General features: G+C 40.8%; 1 protein-coding gene across 3 annotated transcripts in view; it reads left to right on the top strand.

The window, feature by feature from the left end:
* Positions 1-14997, top strand: part of inpp5a (inositol polyphosphate-5-phosphatase A) — a 156235-nt gene that overhangs the window by 69363 nt on the left and 71875 nt on the right. The gene's annotated exons all lie outside the window — the stretch shown is intronic.

The following is a 14997-nucleotide window of genomic DNA, read 5'->3' on the forward strand; positions in this document are numbered from 1 at the left end:
TAATTTAGGCAGTTTTATTTGTATTTTTACTTGGTATTTCTAGTATATTTAATCTAAGTATAGACACAAATCTAAAAATTTGACATGCAGTGTAAATAAAAAAAGCAATGATTTGCAGATCTCATAAACCAATAGTTTATTCACAAAAGAACATATACACTGATATGTTTTAATATTTTATGAAATATATTAGCTTATTTTGAATTTGATGGCAGCAACACGCCATGCAACGTTGAGATGAAGTCACCAAAAGGCTGGAAAAATAAGTGGTACAAAACAGAAACAGCTGGAGGAACACTTTGCAACTGGCAGCAGTTCAGGAACATGATTGGGAGGATAAAGAGCATCTTAGAGAGGCTTCTCAGGGGTAAAGATGGGCAGAGGTTCACCAATTTGCAGAAAAACTGACTGCATATTGTGGAACAATTTCAGAATAATGCGCCTCAACATAAAGCCACAAAAACTGTGAATATTTCATAATTTACAATAAATAATTGGTTGATTCTGGGAATTCTAGAAATGTCCATGTGTGAGGGGATGAGGCCGAAAATTTCTAGGCTTGACTTTCCTGACATGTTTATTTTCTGAAAACAGCCCATAGGTCTTTCACTATTCTAATAGGCTTGTGAGGATTGTATAGCCAAAAATGTGGCAGCGAGTGTGAAGCTTTCCTTTCAAACCTTTTTAAAAATGGATTATAAAGACGCCTTTTGTGCTCATTTTTAACTCTATATTTGTATTTTTGGACTCAGCTGGAGTAGTTTTGCCTGACTCACAGCTCAAAATAATCCATATTCACCTTGGTGCAGCCTCTCAGTTGATTTGCAGTTTTAAAAAAGCTGTTTTTGCTCCCTTCTCTCTCCATTTAAGCCAAACTTCCTCTGACACATACAGTGAAGTTACAGCGATAGATTTAATGCTCTAGTTAGCTATCAGCCTCACCTCTCCTCATATCCATCCCAGGAGCATCTGCTCCTTGTTTTCAAAGAAGAAACATCCAGTGTGCCAGGCCAGACTGACCTTAATCACCCTCAGTGGAGTTCTCTTGGAGCGATTGGTTACATTGATCAAAGAGGACCTACTACCTCAAACCCACACTCCACCCTTGACACCCCCCCCCCCTCCTCACCAAATGAGCTGATAATTAATAACGGCTGGCTCTGCTAACACCAGTCAACAGACAGCATGATGGATCGGACATCTTGGATGCAAACCAATACAAAGCCAAGCTTTTCTCCATCCCTCTTGAAAGGCCCCTGGGTGTCCTTTTTTCCCCTCCAGCATGATCAGGGATGCATAGTGTCACTCACCTTGCTAATTAAATCCTCACAGGTCGCTGGTGTTTTTCAGCAGGGAGGCTTTCTATCTAGTAACTATTGGCACGTATTTAATAATTCATGGAATTAGATCATCTGAGGACACGGTGTAGGACTTGTGCTGTACTGTTGCAAACTTTGTGGTCGCAATTCATTTCATTTCACCTAATTCGCAGGAAATTAGCTATGATTTTTCAGGATTCGATTTCCACTAAATGGTGATCACGGCGGATAAAGATGACGCAAATTAATAACAACTAGCTCTGAGAAAACTCTTATCATCCATCTGAAGGAATCGCACCACTGCGGGACATTTGCTGCCAAATAACAGCAGCTTCAAGCGTTTTCCTCCTCCCAGCTGTTACTGAGGTGGTTCAGCCACAGTGACAGCCGCTCCGCAGAGTCACTCTGTCTCATGACAGCTGTTTGTGGGGTTGTTTGGTTTTGTTTGTTTTTTTGCAACTTTTTGCTGAATGAGCTGAGCAGTGACAAACGTATCCATGACTGATGTACGCCCCCGTGCTAAAGGCTTCCTTTTAATCACCTCCTCTTGCTTTGTCAACACGTGATCTGGCAGCCACTAATTGTGAGATATAGGTATTTTGTCGCGGGGGGTGATTATGTTAGCAGCTTCATTAGCCCGAGTTCACAGCGCGTGACTTTTGCATCCTTTTGGAATAAGTATAAGTATAAGTTGTATAAGTTAAGGGATATGATGAAAAGGAAGAGACACAAGGTGGAAGGTGGAGCCCATATTTTTAGGCCCTATCAGAGCAAAGTGATAGCTGGACTTAGAAGTAGGGGCCGTTGGGCCCAGTGTGGCCCCTAACCAGTGCAATTGGATGTAATTGGTGGATCTGGTCTTAAGAGGGAGTGGAGGGTCGGCGGCTGTGGGCTGTGAGTCTGTCATAATAACAACCAACAATGTGATCATTTCATTTCCTTTTCACTTACACATCACCTCGCTGCACATGGAACAGGTCACAGAAACACACACACACACACTCAGGGACAAGGTTAACGTTGGGCCCCATTTATTTCACTCCAACAATGACTCTAAATAGCCTTTCAAAAGCGGAGTGAGGAGGGAGACAAAAATAATCCAATCACACAATTACTGCGAGGCTTCATTCTATAGTTAAGTGCATTTTTATTGTGTAACGTTTCGTTTTTTCCTCCCACCCCTCCCACAGTCTCTATTTTTCCTGCCTCGCTCAGCAAGCGTTCTCTCCCTGCCACTTCTCATCTAATATGGCCATAATTGGGTTTGGTTGCACAAATCAGATTTCAGCAATTGGGTTATCCTCCTCTGAAATTGGAGAGATCTGTGGGCCGGCATGGGTTGAGAGTTAATGCGCTTTTGTTAAGCCCTCCTTTTGGTGGCCGTGGCGGCAACACTGGACTGTGCCACTTAAAGCGGGCTACCTGTCACTGCGGACACTGCTCCGAATTTAGCCTCTCTTTCTCCCCCCCCAAAAAAAATCCCACTTCCCCCCTTGATATACATGCACCATTTATCCACATCCCTCACCCTCTGCTTCTCTTCAGGCAAATAATGACATTTGAATCGAGCATTAACAGGCTTAATTACTTTAAAATTGTCATTTTAATTTACACTGATATAGTATTGATCACACAAGCAGAGATTAAGGCCCTCAGTGGAGCGGTTGATGTGGAATTAAACAGGGCCGGGTCCTCCTGGGGCCCGCCTGGCCTGTCCTGCCGCAGCCAGAAGAGGAATGACATCCTCCCTCTAATGAACTGGCAGCATGCGCAGACATGAATTTCAGGCCCCGCTGGAGAAGGAGGGAAATAATGGGGTTTGGGGAGCCATGGCGGGTTATTCATTCACTGCCATGCACCAATTCTCCTGTGATTCATCCCCGGACCCCCCAGACCCCCCACTGCCTGTTTGCCTGCCACATTCAGCTCGCCTGACCTTTCTTCTGCCTAAGTATATATATATATCCCTTCTGTCCTTTGGGATCACCTACTCCCCCTACCAGGTGTCATGTATAGACGGAGAAAGGAGCACGGGGAGGCATTAGAGTGGTAGAGGGAGCCGGGTTGAGACACCTGCAGCGAGCCACCAACACCCCTCTCTCTCAACGGCGGTGGAAGTGGCGGTCCGTGATCCTCCTTCACATCCTCACTCGCTCACTGGCCTGCCTGACGACGACGACGCTGTCACTGGGAATTGATCTCCTCACTTGAGCCCGGTGTCACGCACAGCTGGTTAATATCAGGGAGAGGAAATCGTTACATTAAACTCAAGCAATTTCTCTCTGGTTTGGAGAAAGCCTGCGGCTCCCGTGGCAAGGACCCTGTTGTGGAGTAATTAAAGCAGAAGGAACAACCTCTTGACACCTTCCTCCAATCAACACACTTAAATAGTCACATTGCACACAAGTGCTTTTAATGACGGGCTCTTAGAGCGAATGGCAGAGAAGAACAAAGCTGACAGTATTTCAATGCATTAGCTGTGCTTGGCATGAGACAGCTCCTCTAAAATGAGTGTACATTTTTACCCACTTTTTTTCACTTGAATGTGTGCAGAAGGCAAATGTATAAATCAAAACTAAAGCAATGTTTTTCGGTAATTTAAAATATAATATAGAATTACCAATTATCATTGAAGGTGTACCAATTGATAATGTGAGTGAAAACAAATTTTTGGGAGTCGTAATTGATAACAAAATTTCATGGAAACCCCACGTCAGACACATAAAAACCAAAATTTCCAGAAGCCTCGCAGTTTTGAACAAAGTGAAACCATACCTTGATAAAGATGCACTTCGTACTCTGTACTGTACCCTGGTTCTTCCATATCTTACATATTGTGTGGAAGTGTGGGGAAACACATATAAAAATACAACTAATCCATTAGTCACAGTACAGAAACGAGCACTGCGTATTATTCACAAGGCTGGTTATCTAGATCATACTCACAAACTCTTTCTTCAGGCAAAGTTACTTAAATTCCAGGATCTGGTTAATTACAATACATCTATAATCTTATACAGAGCCTTTAATAAACTTCTACCTATAAATTTACAAATTATATTTGAAATTCGAGAAAGGGTTTATAATGTGAGAGGCTTCGGGGAATTCAAATTACCCAGAACTCGAACAACCCGTAAAGGTTTTTGTGTGTCTGTATGTGGTGTGAAAATCTGGAACAGTCTGAGTTTACAACTGAAACAATGCAAAAATATTCATAGATTTAAATTCCTCTACAAACAGTTGGTCTGGTCACAGTATACTCAATGATGTTTTTAGTGTGCTCTGTAATGTCTGTTCTCTTACCATTGCTGGTATGATTCCAAAAAAAAAAAAAGTGTGTGCGTATGTATGTACATATATGTACATGTGTGTGTAGATATATATGTATGTATGTATATGTATGTGTGCTTGTCACTATGTAATTATTATTGCCTGTTACCTGTGGTAACGCAATTTATAATTATTATATATTCTGTATTTAGTTATGATGGTTCTAATTGTTGTTTGTGAGCTGCCGTTGAGATGCTTGCATGTGCCCGGGGCTGTTGATGGTTTGTTTGGTTGTAACGATGGGCGTAGCTGTGGGAAGCTTATTGTTTTTTGTTGATGAGTGAGTATAGGGGTGGGATTTAATAAGTTTTCTTCGTCCCACTCCTTTTTAGGTAATTTTTGTTATTTGTTTTGTGCACTTTATGTTCAATATATGTATTTTGTTGTGCCTGAAATGAATAAATAAATGAAATGAAAGTTTTTAAATGCGCTAATAGAGATGAAAGATTTAAGTCAATTTCAGTTCAGTTTCATTTAGATGGCACCAAATCACAACGATAGTTGCATCAAGGCTCTTTATATCGTAATCTAAAGACCCTACAATAACAATCAGACGGCCTTCTATGAGCTTTTAACAGCAAGAGACTTCCAGCAGTGGAAGTGAATAGTGGAGCAGAAATTAAAAAAAAAAAAAAGAATAAAAAAGATAAACAATGTGAAGAATAGAGCACAGCATCGAAGGTGCTGTCTCAAACTATGGCTGCTTGCAAACAAAAGCTTTAACATTTATGAGCTATTCCCTCTGTGACATGGATCTAATAAAGTTGAGCAGGAAGTTAGAAGCGTCTAGGCTGTACGATGGTATTATCTAGTATCATGTCTCCTCCTCCTGTGTCTGTCTCCATGCTACCCCTTAGCTCGGTCGTGATTACAATTGGAGGACACATTGTGAAAACAAGGCTTCTGCTGGCACAGCTGAACTAGATTTTCTTCTTTGTTGGTGTCCCAAACATTTGTTCTGGCTGTACTATCGACTCAATCAGCGCATCCCTTCACGCTGCCTTCCTGTTGTTTAGTTTGTAGGTGTAGGTCATAGTAGCAGTCACAATTGGATGGTAAGATTAGCTTTTGCAGGTCAACTTTGTAGCTGTCTGATTGTTCAACACAGGACTGCTGTGTTTGAAGCCACAGCCAAAGATGATCCCATCACTCAAGTCAGCTTGTGTCTCAAAGTGTGCTGTGAATAATTGCCCTTGGTTTCATGTGCTTATTCATAGTCGGGTTATCAACTACAGTAGAGTGCTTTTGTAATGCCTGTAGATTGGAGGGGCAAGCACTGACTTGAAAGCTAAACAGCTGCTGCTACTCAGTGAGGCCAGCAATGAGAAGAATCAGCCTATTTTATTAGAATATTTTTATTGCTTTAGATTGCCGTAGAACGCCTCTTCAGAAGCCGTTATATTGCTCGCCACAAAGCCACCCGTCTTTTAAATAAAAATTTAATTTTACCTCCCAGAATTCAGGAGTTGCTGGTGGCCGATGCTGATTAGCGCAGCTCGGTCTGTGTTGTGTTCTCTCCTGATTGTCTCTAACTTTGTTGTTGTCCTCCACTGTGTGCATGTCTGCAACTGTACAAATGACTTACGGAAACAGGTACATGTCATGAAATCAGCCAGCGATGGCTTTTTGGCAAAGGTGAAAACAGAACTTAAGGCTTTGCTTGGCTTTGAGCCATTTTGACTGCCAGCATTTTCTAAAACAGCATGAAAGGTCCAGTGCAGATTTTTAAAAAAGCTGGGGGGGGGAGAGAGATGTTTTTGAGGTCCTCGATTGATTGCATTAGCTGCACCTAGATATCATGAGGTGGAAGCCATCTTGACGATGAAGGCTAAACAAAACAACAACCTCTCCTCTCTCTCGGCTGACAACTCCCAGTGACGGATATCGAGACGTCTCCAATACACGTAATGGACTTGGCAAGACCTGAGGTGGCTGGACTCGGGTCTTCTACTGCACTTTGTCATCCAATCACCTTATTCTAATGCTATTGCATTGTTTAGTCAACCAGCCGTCCATTTACATCAACCCATAACCACACAGCCACACCACAGGAGCACTTAATAGAATTAGCAGGTATTGTGCAGCACATTTTAAACACATAGACCATTTTAAACACACACACGCACACATGCCAACGCACACTCAGTCACTCCCTGGGCTCATGATCCCCTGTTTGCCGTCAGAGTAATGGCATCCCAAGCTCTGCATTCAGCGTTTGCCTCTCACCTTTAACTTGTCATAACTCTATACTTTCCCCACTGCGGACAGTTTATTCACTTCTTTTAAATGTCTAGCCAATATTGTTGTCATGTTTATGTTATGTACTACATATTAATAGCTCGTAAGGCACATTTGTTGCATTATTAAATCATTTTTCACTCGCTCTTCATTAGGAAACGGGAAGCCGAAGCTCTCGGCTGAAACAGCCGGTTAATTATAGGCCTCATAACTTCCTAATCTGGTTTTAGGGAATGTTTGCGACTCTGTTCAGCTAGCCAGCACATAAATAGACAAAAATGAAATGGCCACATGGCTGGGAATTTGCAGTCATATGCCCTCTTTTGCCCTTGACTGAGTGCTTTATTTTCCTCTTCAAACCTCAACACTCCACTGCCATCTTTGCAGACAAATTGCTCTCATATGCTTCTCCCTTATGATTAACAGGGAACAAATTCACATCAAATAACCCCTGTATTGTCTTTAAGCCTCATTTTCTAATGACATTACATAGGGCATGTGTAAGTTTATTTGGAGTGACTCATCTATGGGGTCAGGGGAAATGAGCAATCCCTTTGCGCCCCCCCCCCCCCCCCCCCCCCCCCCCCACCCACCCACCCCTCTGTTGAACTGTTACCTATAAAAACAGCCGTACGCGCTCAGTCAGAGGGTGTTTCCTGCTCGGTGTAATAACAAGGCCCTTTCTCCTTGTCCCATTCCTTGGCCGATTGATTTTTGTTAGGAAAATTAATGCAGTCGCACTAAGGCTGTGGAGGTCAGAGGGAGACGGGCTTGAACAGATGAGGGGCGGTGCTGGGTAAACAGAAAGGAAGGAAACAGCTAGGGGACCCCCAGACTCTGTCTGATGAAACTTACTGTGCATTTAACGAAGGCGGAGCATGCAGTCGCTTATGATGTATTGTCTCTGTCCTGTTTTATGCACACACCAAAATAAATCTCTTATGACTGAGCAAACAAATATACATGCCCATTTATTGACTGGGCTCACTCATCCTGTGTTGTTTGGCTTTCTTGGCCTTGTTTTATGTTGTGTGTGATTCTCTTTATTGCCTTGACACAAGCTTAAAGGCAAAGATAGATCCTTTACACTTTATGAAATTCCTTTAAAAACTTGAGTCACGACAGTCGACTTCTCGCAGTCAGCAGACCCTTTCATTTCATGCAACTCCTTAAAGATTAGATGCTTAGATGCTTTGTTTGTGTTTTTTCCCCCCTCCCTAAAAGTAACACAATCATCCCAATGAATAGACGTACCTCTGTTTGACCCCATAACATATCCAAGTGGTGCCTTTTATAAAGGCATAAAGCAAAGCATAACCATATTTCAGTGAATAATGTTTCCCAAGTGGGAACCAATCTAACACAAAGGGTGCCCCAGTCAGCTGGCTCCCTGCACAAGTTCAAGCCACAATAGCACCCTGTGTGCACCATGCTGTAGCTAATTAGCTACTCATTAAAGAGCCCTCTTATTAGATTGGATGTTATGCTCTTTCAGTTAAATTCGAGCTCTTAATTTTAACAGCCTAATTACATTTCTGAAAAGACGAGAAAAAGAAAAAAGACTTTTCAAAGCAGTCTCTGGCTGAATAGAAGTGATGCTTTTCTGAGAATTCAGAGATCCAAATCTTCTCTTCTTTGACGGTGAGATTGTAGATTTGAGATATTAGGAGCATAAATCTGTAGGAGAAGCTAAATGTGTAATTGTACAATGTATTTAATAGTTTGCTTTTAGCTGATATTCTGTACCCTCTTTATTGGCTGTACAAAGACTTTAGTTTGCTGAAACAGCTGGCTAATCATCAAAAACCCTTGGTTAGCAAAATGCTGTGCATGCACTGTGTCTCAATTCATGGATCTCTTTTGGCAAACTTGTGTATTTTCACAAGTCAAATTCAACAAGCTACTTGTATCTGATGAGATACAAATATTGTAAAAAAAAATAAAAATATTTTTTAGACTTACCTATTCTTAACGTAGCCGTTCACACCAACCGTGTAATTTCGCTAGATGTAATTGTGCCATTTAGATTTTGGATCTAGCAAAATTTTTGTCCTCCTTTTTTTTTTTTTTTTTTGCAAATGAACAGATCTGACCATAAACAGATCTGACCATCAGACTGCTGCATTTGGCAACAACTGTACTTGTAACTCAGAATGTGTACTGAATATATAATCATATGGAAATAATAAAATGTGTATGATACATGTGTGATCCCAACTCTGCCAACAAGAACTCAAACTGCCCCACCGACGTCCTGAAATATGTACGAAAGCAGTCACCACCTTTAACTTTAACTGAATCTCCATTTCTTTCTTCTGTTGTTTAGACACACTAGGACACCAACTCATCATCACTTGATGTTGTAAAGACCTTGAAAAGATCCCACTGAAGAAGTATAGAGTCCAAGTTCTGAAACTAGTTGGATTAGACTAGATTTCTTTAGTTCTAATGCAGAGGCAATCTTTTCCAGGCTGTTATACAACGATGCACTTAAAATAGCATAAAATGCATCTGCAACTCCTTGTAGGTGTACTGCTACAATCTGGAGGTGGCTGTAGCTCAAGAATTAGAGCAGTCCTCTACTAATCAGAAGGTTGTTGGTTCGATCCTTACATACCAAAACATCAAGATACTGAATGCAGAGTTCGTCGGAGTGGGAATGTTAGATAGAGAGGACTTGGATGTAGAAAAAAGTACTTGTATGAACATGTGTATGTGAATGGGTAAATGCTCTGAATGCTCAAGTTCTATGAGAATTAAACAATTTAAAGCTACATCTTTATGGTGTCACCTGCAAAACCACAGGCATGTTAATGTAACAGATGTAGTGTACACAGTGTATTAAGCTCCGCTTCTATGCGACATGAAGATCAACAATACATTACCACCTGGTCATCTGTCGAGCACTCAAAGGGGGAGACCCAGGAGACCTGCTGCAGACCTGCTCGGGCCCCTCCAAATCCTCTTTTCTCCCCACATTTCTGTGGGTGTGATATTTACAGGAGAGCAGGCGAGGGTTTGCTGCCACTCTCGCCCCTGGCACAGGACCTCTGCTCCCTCGCAACTTAAAGCTGTCTTTTAAGAGAGGCCATAGGAACAGCCGGATGCTGTGATTGTACGGATAAAAAAGAAACATCTGCGTAAGAAAAGTCCCCTTTTTTTTAATTTATTATTATAATAATACAATAAGAGGGGAAAAAAACGCATGACATAATTTCTTGTTATCTAAGAAGCTAAGGCTGCATTTACATTTGCTTTTCATGCAGCGTCCATGTGCTCTTAGGGGCGATGCACTGGAGTATAACTAAGCTAGCATGCAGGATATCCAACCATTTAAATCAAGCCTCTGGGAATTTTACATAACACATCATTGGAGAGCATTGGTTTTTACATAAAGACAAAGAAGGCCACAAAGAGCCACCGGACGGGCGTCTTAGCCTGAGACGAGCTGCTGCGTGTGTTTTTGCAGACTCCTCTAAAGCTTCACGGTCCTGTGGTCACTGTTGTGCGGCGAGAACGCCTCTGCTCATACTCAGACAGCACACAGACAGAAAGCTGCTTATTTTTTTTATACATCCCAGGGGGAAAAAATGATTTTTCTGAGCACGACCTCAAAACTGAACCCTTTGCTCTGATGGGGTGACTACCCGATCCCGAGCGTTACGGAAGCGCTCTTGAGTCTTCGCGCCTTAGGAAATACTGTAGGCTGCCATCGATTGTCCCTGTGCAGCAGGAGCTGTCATATTTTATAGATGTTTCATGGGATCGCTCATGATCTAGACGATGTTGCCTTCATTTAGAAAGAGTTGTGTTTGTACTAAGGGAGGAGGAAGGGCTCTTGATGCAGAGAAATGGGGACCTTCGTGATAAGTTCTTCTCACAAGTGACAAAGTAGTGCCACTAAGATGCAGCAAACTAATATATTTCATTATGGGGCTCTGGAATAGAGCTGTTTCTCATTGGGCAGCCAAGGATGCCACTTTATCATTACAAGGCCACATGAGCGAGCCACAGGCAGCATGGGACAGAATCAAAGCTGCCACTGGACACAAGCTGACTGATTACTTTTCCAGCTCACATCACAGCTCTGACAGCTATCCCAGCATCCTCAGGGACAGTTGAGTTTGCTCAATACTGATTATTTGATATCAAAAGTTGCGCCCACTCTGGCCCAGATGTTGACATACTCTATATGTGTTAGAGTTCAGCTCAGATTTTAGCATTGGGTCACTATCAGCCCAGGAACCAGTGATCTAGTCATAGAAGCAAGGTGGAGGTGTATTTTTTTAAAAACAGCACAAAAACATAAATTGTTATCAGTTCCCACTGTTCATCTGTCAGAATTTTCTACGACTTTACCTGTGGTAAATTTAGTTGATTGGACATGATTTGGATCCATAGTGTACATTGTAATGAATTGTCCGTGAACCTCAGAGACAGGATTGTATTGAGGTGGTATAAAGATGAATGCAGCAATTTACAGAGACATCCTTGATGTTAACCTGCTCCAGAGCACTCTGGACCTGGGGACGAAGGTTAATCTTCCAACAACCCTAAGCACACAGAAGATTACAGAAGAAGAGTGGTTTCAGGACAACTCTGTGAATGTCCTTGAATAGCCCAGCCAGAGACCAGACTTGAACCTGACTGAACATTTCTGCAAAGATTTGAAAATGACTGTGCACCGATGCTCCCCATCCAACCTGCTGTTTGAGGTTCTGCAAAGAAGAATGGGAGAAACTGCCCAAAAACAGGTGTGCTAAGCTTGCAGCATCATACTCAAAAAGACTTGCGCATGTAATTGCTGCCAAAGGTGCTTTACAGAAAAGGCTGCAAATACTTATTTACATTTTTATAGTTTAGTTTTTTATTATTTTCAATACATTTCCAAGAAAGTCAAGCAAACTTTTTTGAGGTGAAAAATGAATTTAATCCATTTTGGAATAAGGCTGTAACATGAAAAAATGTGGAGCAAGTGAAGCACTGTGAATACTTTCTGCACGCACTGTGTGTGTGTGTGTGTGTGTGTGTGTGTGTGTGTGTGTTAACTTTTCAAACTTCCTTCCAGTCTTAATATAACTCCAGTGTTCAGTTACAATTATATTGCTTCCAGTCATCCTACAGCCTGTGTGATCCTAATTTAATCAGTTCTTTCACAAATGAGTCCTCATGAATAGGCACAATATTGAATCAGATAAAAATATAGATTGATGAACAGTCCATGACAACATTAGCAGCCTTTCCAAAACGCGGGGTAGAGGGAAAAAAAAAATCAATGGGCTCAAAGACCTGTCATTTGCATGGGCCTCTTCCCCTAATGGGAATACTTTTTATAGACGGGGAATTACAAGTTGAAATATTCTTTTTGATTATTGGACATCCATAGCCAAATATGATTTACATTAATGAGCATAAGTATATTAAAGACGTTGTATCCCCAGCATGCGAAACAATTGAATAATGGCTCTGGCAACCAAGCGGTGGCTTGAGAAAATAGAGAGGAGGTAATGTCACTTTAATTACTAATGGATAGCCTAATTCAGACTTTGATTTTTCATCTTTAGCAACAATCTAATAAGGCAAATATTCATCATCTTCATATCCCATTTTGAAATGAGGATTTTGTCGAGCACGGACAACACGGTTATTTAGAGAAAGTGGCCGTTTACGCCGGCCTCTTAGATCAACGGTTTATTTAAAGTTGATTTTCCTGTGAAGAAAGAAGAACGGTCCTTTCATGCCCAATTGCAGTTGTCTGAAACACTTAGAGTTGAGAGGTTGATCTTGTTAGCAGGAATAGACGTTGTATGATTCCCCTTTAGATCAAAATAATAATTGTCCCACACATTGCTCTCCGGTGTTCATCAGAGAATACGCGTTCCATCCCGTGTTAGTAGTAGTTGGGCTTAAATCTAGATTAAATTGTGCACTGTAGCATTTTGACGTGAGATCATTAATGTTATATATTTAGACACCAATCTTATCATTGTGTTATATAAATCATGGGGCTAGGTGACCTGAAAAGTGCTTTGATAAACTGCTCTTTTCAAAAGCACATCTTTTCTTTTTTTCTTTTTTTTTTTTGAAGAATCTTTAATGCTTTGATAAATTTAGGCAAATTATAATATACAGCTCTCAATAGATGTTTTTTAATGTCATTTTGATTATAATCTAATTTACTGCCTCTCCGCTGAATCATCTTACCTCAGAAACATTTATTTATAAATTCCTTACACAAGTCCTGACCATGACTATGAAGGACACGCATATGGTTCTGAAAAATTAAAGCAAATCAGAAGCGCCGTAGACCTGCAAACTTTTAGTGGTCAGCAGGGGCAAAAAGCCTGCAAATCTCTGACCTCAGGAAACACTTGTTTATGGAGTTAGTTCATAACTATGAACGCTCGGTTTCCACAAATAGTGAAAATGCACTGCCCGAGGCTTTAAAATGAGTCGTTGAGGTCAGCGTGGAAACTTCCATCTTTTATATACAGTCTGTGATCATTACATGTGGATTGGTTGGACCGGTGGCCAACTCTGTCAGCATATTTATAAAACATTTGTGTTAAATTTGTTTTTGTAAATGACTTAACGTTGCCATAGCACACACACACAAAAACTTTACAGTTAGTTTCACTGTAGTTTTTATAAATCCTGACTTCTTGCTCGGCCAGAGATTCTTAACCCCTGCACACAGATCTCATCCCTTCCAATTTAGTGCAAACATGTGTCAGTACTTTTCCTTTTGTACTAGGTGGTGTTATGAGACGGACTTGTCTTCTTTTTTCTTTATTGTGATAACGTGGAGTAGATAGAAGTTAGAGTAAAAACAGTTGTCCAGTCTGTCAGCGATGTGTGACCCGACAGTGCAGAAATATGTATTCGCTAGCAAAGGTGTGTGCCTGTTTGTTTTAGTCACTTTTGGTTTTTTTGTTTTGGTGTTTTTTGGTTTCTTTGAACAAAACTTCATTTGCGTATTTACATTTGAGAGATAACATCGAGGATTTTGTGCAGGTTGAGCAGACATTTCATAAATTGGTTTGTGAAATACACCTACTGTTCTGCAAATGTTAACGGAGTTTTGAAAGTAGCTGAAAAAAAGCCTCTCCTTTATATTACTGTAGGCTGTGATACTGCATACAAGGCTGTGGGAGCTTCTTGAAACAGTAACAGTGTATAACAAATCACTGAATAAAGATGAAATGAAATTACAAACTGTATATTGTTCCCCATGTTCCCTTTTCTCCCATTTCCTGTCTGTCTTTATGAGTTAAAGTCAAACGTGGAACACAATATATATATATATATACACACACACACACACACACACACACACACACACACACATATATCATTGCAATAGATTTATATTCGTCTTGAATTCGTTAAATGACCCGTGATTAATAATAACTGTGTAGTCTGAACTAGTGTGACCAATTGCTTTTTTTTCATTGGTCCCAGGGCAGCAAAGCTTTTGCAAATAAGCCCAGATTCCTTTAAGCTAAACTGATTAAACAATATTTAATCACACTGCTGTTTTCAGTCTGAAGTGATTCTAACAGAAGCTGATATGCAGTGTAAATATCCCCTGGCACAATCTTAAAATTGTGTTTAGCACTGAAAATATGGATATGAATTTGCTAGAGGGATTATAATGAAATCAAGGCAATTTTGGATTGCTTCTGAATTTGGAGACAAATTTAAAACAGAATGGCCAAAATCAACGCAGCACAGGCAGAGATATCCTGGCTTTAGACGGAATTTAGAATGTGTGGTGCACCAGATACATCCTACATTTCCCATAATGCAACTCAGTAGTGTCTTTATTAGAATCCCTATTAGTTTTAAATGCATGCATTGGTTTGTAACTCCAATTCATCAGCAGAAATAACCCTGTCTAGGCTATTTGTTTCTATGTGTTTTGATTTGGAGACTTTGTCAGGCTACATAAAGTCAACTTAAAGGTGAAACAGGCTTAAATCTGTGGTGGCCCTAATGTAAACCCCCCCCCCCAAAAAAAACAAACAAACAAACAAACAAACAAACAAAAAAAAACTACATACAATACAATACAGTTTTATTTATATAGGACATTTAAAAACCAGAAAGA

Source organism: Perissodus microlepis, chromosome 13, assembly GCF_051167445.1.
Source record: "Perissodus microlepis isolate ML-2025 ecotype Zambia chromosome 13, ASM5116744v1, whole genome shotgun sequence".
Classification (NCBI taxonomy): Eukaryota; Metazoa; Chordata; class Actinopteri; order Cichliformes; family Cichlidae; genus Perissodus; species Perissodus microlepis.